The sequence below is a fragment of the Ischnura elegans genome, chromosome 5 (assembly GCF_921293095.1).
Source record: "Ischnura elegans chromosome 5, ioIscEleg1.1, whole genome shotgun sequence".
Lineage (NCBI taxonomy): Eukaryota > Metazoa > Arthropoda > Insecta > Odonata > Coenagrionidae > Ischnura > Ischnura elegans.
In genome coordinates, this window is record NC_060250.1 from 47791422 (window position 1) to 47796416 (window position 4995).

The 4995-nt window shown below is 36.5% G+C and overlaps 1 protein-coding gene across 7 annotated transcripts in view; it reads left to right on the top strand.

The window, feature by feature from the left end:
• Window positions 1-4995, top strand: part of LOC124158835 (cyclic AMP-responsive element-binding protein 1) — a 34566-nt gene that overhangs the window by 28041 nt on the left and 1530 nt on the right. The window lies entirely within an intron of this gene.

Here is a 4995-nt window from a genome sequence, read left to right on the forward strand (position 1 = left end):
CACTGACATGTTTCAATGGCTAAGGGTCGCGGTCTCGGTTCACAAAATTTTTGTTAGTTAAGTAGTTATTTTATGAACCATGATCATGTCGCTCAGTCATTGAAACTTTGGTCAGTGTTTAATGAAATCTGTGGAATAAACAAAATTTTATTTGATTCAATACGAAAAAAAAATTCCACAGAGTGATGGCTGAAGAAGTTTCTTATACATGTTTGGTGTCCTGGGGATATTTTTCTTTGGTTGGTGCCATTTAGTATGTTGTAGGCACTGTGGAGAGAGGGATCTGAGGACTGGCCTGTGAGGGGAGGGAGGAATCAAATCAAATTGGGTGCATCCTTAAGGCATGGCTTCATTACATAGCCCTAAGGTAGCCCATAGGTACATGGCCAAAGGGAAGTAGAGATTTAATTCAAGGGAATGTTATATGTCATATGCCATGGAGGTAGAGGTGCCTTCACACGATTATCGTTTGGGTAATACATCGTTTGAGCCAGTTGATCTCAAGTTAACTGCTATGAAAATGACTTTAATGGCTAGCCAGTAGCATTTAGGTTCATTCCTGCAACCAATGGATGTGGGTGCATAACTAAGTCGTACGCAGGTGGTGGTGGCCATTCTGAAAGTATTATTCTACAATGGAAAAATGACCTTTCATTTCTATGATGATAAATATCTAGATATCCTCAAGATTTCTATGATATGCCGGACAAATATTCATCTCATGTTTGTTTGGGCACTAGAACTCGCACAGTAAGTATGCTCAATACTTGCTTGCAGTTTGTGTCCGTGCTTCTATCTCACAAGTACACTTGGAGTACAACATGTTAAACAATGGATTACTCTAAAGATGATCGTGTGAAACCTTCCCAAGCATAATGCATTGCTAAGGGTAATTGTGTGTGTGTGTGTGTTTGTGAAGCCAATTCCTTCACAGCCATTTCCAGGTAGTTATTCCTTTTTTAGTTGATAGTTATTAAAAGATTAGTTAAATGCTTATTGTAGTGAAGTTAATGTTTAAATTTCATGGCTGTATATGTTGAGAATCATAAGAAACGTAGGTATTTAATTTAAGGTGAAGAAAAATAGCCAAACATTGAGGAAAAGCTATTTGAAGGTAGCAGTGAATCCTCATTCAACAAATTTAGTGAAAAACAGGACGTTAAAAGTATTATTGTTCACATCTTCACTTGCATATTGGACATTATGCCACTTTATTGTAAAGAGAAAATTTTGCTTCAGCCAGAATGAAAGACAGGCAATTGTAGCACCACGGTGTAAGCTTGAGAAAAAATCAAATTCTAATTGGCAGGTACGTTAAAAAGTAGAAATGGCCTCCTAACTGTGGTCTGTAACGCTTGAGAATTTTCTAAGAATTGATATCCTCCATAATGTCCATTCAAGCTCAAGTGACCGAATCTACAAAATATATCCAGGAATAGATGTGTGAATCTCCATCTGTTAAGCTATCAGTTGTCCCCTTTCTCTGTCTGGCAGTCATTACACAGTGCAATGACATTGTTACCTTTGAAAACAACACAGTAGAAATGGTGTAATAATCATAACTTGAATGATTCTATTGGAGTTATTTTATTATTCCATTTTCAAAGGTCTGCTTTCCTGTCCATATCATGATTCATCTCATATTTTCATAACTAACAAAATGTGCCAAAATGTGTCTTGGTATTGTATGCACACGAGGTATTGTTGTAGTCAGTCATGGACTTTCCAACATATTGCCTGAAAGTGTAAAGGGAATCGAGAAATTAAGTTATCTGTTAATTTAGGGGTTGCATTTTTAATAAATTAATCGCACTCAGTCTAATTTTGTTTATTTATGTAGTTATCATAAGTAATTACGAGCTCGTGCCCAAATTGTTGTGTAAATGCTCATCAAATTATGGGGAATACTCCATCGTTAATGCATGTAGTGTTATCGTGCAAAGGAATGCATTAATCACAATTACAATCCAAAATTATATAAAATAATGCAATAACTTTAAAATTATGTAGAAAAGTTGTGAGTAAATGTTCTATAGAGAAATTTCTCATACACAGAGTGCCAGTAGGTGTCGAGTATGATTTTGTACAAGTGAGCTAAACAAGCTATAGAGAAAATCTGCCGGTAGCACTTGAAGAATTATGCTGTTCTTTGAACCTTTTGTGCGAACTGAAAGCCTTTGCTAGAATTATCTCATGTATTGGATGAATGCTTTTTTTCATGCTGATAAATCCATAACCTCAGTGACTTCTCTATGGCCTTCATTGAAGCACAGATGACAGTTGATGAAATATTATCTGTGCCTTTTGGCTTTTAACAATTGTTTCAGAATGAGATAAGATGAGTAATGTGTGCCTAAATTACTCACCTCATTTTCTCGGCAGAGCTGCTTGACTGGTCGTAATAGTTTCCTGGCAAAGATTTCGATGCCTCCACTGCAAAAATGATCTACAATTGCCCACCGAATCAAATCCGCTCATCTAGTAGCCCAACAATACGAATCCGCTCAGTTGGTAGTGCCTGGAGCATTAATGCTCAACTCCAAGCTTCGAGAACAGGAATGCTCCGGACACTACCAACTGAGCGGATTCGTATTGTTAGGGTACTACATGAGCAGATTTAATTCAGTGGGCGATTGTTGAGCATTTTTGCAGTGCAGGTATCGATTTTATCACGTAATGCCACCCTGGTCATCATGACTGCAGTGTTTCAAAACAGAGTTAAAATTCATGTTAAATCCACATTTATTGATATTTTGAAATTATATGAAACAAAAGTATGCAACTATAAAAAATGCATGGCATCACACGAAATATGTATGAAAGCATTATGACAGCTAATGTGTTAACTGACGCAAGCAATACATACTTTCTACTTACCAAACTTCTGCACCTTGATAATGACTGTAGAACAGTTGAAAGCTGCATGGTTAGTTAAAAACCTGTTACATGCCATTAACCTGATTATTTAATTCAACCTTCCCAGTTTTTGTTTAAACAGAACCATTTTGAAAAGATTTTTTCAATGTATTTCTGAGCTTCATGAGGGATTGTAAATTTAATAATAGACACTGTAATGCTGAGTCCAACTACTGACTTAAGTCCCAAATTTATACAAAATATAAAATAAAATGTTGCTAGGTTGATTGAGTGGCAATAGTATGGAACATCAGTGACAACTTGGGGGACTGTGCATTTAGTGTGTATATGAAGGTTACTTTTTAAAGGCTCACAGCTAGCTAGTCTTTGCTTCCTCCTTAATCTTAATCTAAATTTAATCATCTAATGCAATTTTTCAATTATCCTACAGGTATTCATTTACTCAGCATTTTAACCGCTTTCAGTATTTCATTCAGTACTTCATTCCAGGTATGCATGTAAGGAGGAAATATTAATGCTAGTAGAATAACAATGCAGTAAGCACTAGGGTTGTGAGAAAGCCTATTCATATAAAAAGATCCCTATCATAATCAATGCATTTCACTAGGAGCACATTAACATCAATCGTGTAGTATGAATGTGCTTAGGTGTTTACTTATTTTGTACAAAATGTTTTACATGGCCCTGAGAAAGCCGGACAAAAGATTGTTTATGTAGGGATGAATATCTGACGACATGGAAGAAACTCAGAATTAAAATCCCTTTCATTCTCAACTGATAGGGTAGTATCTAGATACAACTCGTTGAATTTAGGTATCTCCACATTATTGCAAGGACAGTAGATCCTCCTGCTATTGTGTAGGATACTCTATTAGTTACGCTAACTAGATGCTTAGATTGACTATAATTTCAGCAGGGATGTGTGAAACAGGAAATGGCCCTCGAGTTTGTAGGCTCACAGTAGTGAGCAGTGGATGGCATCAATAACTGACAAGTGGAACTAGGGCCTAGTTGCAAGCAAAAATGAAGTGAGGGAAGCCAGTCTTGATCTGGGTGCTGGCCATACTTCCCAAGGATGAAAAGTGGCAACTATTATCCAAATTGTAATCATCGTGGTCTCAAAAAATTTAGGATGGCTCAGAAGTTGAAAACAAATTAGGTATTGTGCACAGAAAACATACATGACCTCAGGGAAGTCCCTTAATCTTGATGATGGGCGTTGGTTCCATAATTTGGTAAGCTATAGAGAATTAGAATTGTGGAAAATAGCATGCACTACAAATTACATTTACACCACATTGGTACATTTCCACCTAAACAGGACAGGTGCCATTTTCTCGGTATGTTAGGAATGTCCACCTTATGCTAAATGCCCATTAGTTAGCTCAATTACATGAGTGAAATAAACCAATACAAGTGTCCTGCTCATTTCAGCAGCACAACTATTTCATTTTATTCTCATTATGGAGAAGTCTGGTTGTTTCTTTTTCTTCTAAATGTAAACTTTTCGTTTAAGTAGGAAATCCAAAGAATAGGGTCTCATCTGGATACTGTGCTTTTAAGTGAAACAACATCTATTGTCGGTAGTTTATCGAAACCTTGCTTTGTGCTCACCCTTTCACTGATTGAGTCTGTTTCACCTCAAAATAAGAATTTGAAATGGCATTCAAAATGATTGTAAAGACAATGAGAAATCCCCTCATTCGTGCGTGGCAAGATGTTGCGGAACTTGCTGACTTATAAGTACGAAAGGTGTCTCTTGTATTAACTTTGCAAGTATAACTAGGGTCAATTCTTTTGCATCATCTTTAAGTACTCAAATATGATGCATTAACATACTAGTTGTATTATTTAAGTTACTATAAGTGGACACCTTCAGTAGTGTTTTCTAATTTCACATTATTACTGAAAAAAATCTTATTTGGTAGAACAGGGAAGGTGTGCTGCACGGCCTTAATTGTGATATGAAAAGATGAACTCCGATAGCTATAGCATTACATTGTTTGTTGACTGGTCAGTGGGGAATGAGCAGTATGCTTGTATGCATTGACCAGTTGGTTGTTGTACGATTTGTTGCAAATGATGGCTTTTTCAACTGTTGGGAAACTTTCCATCCAG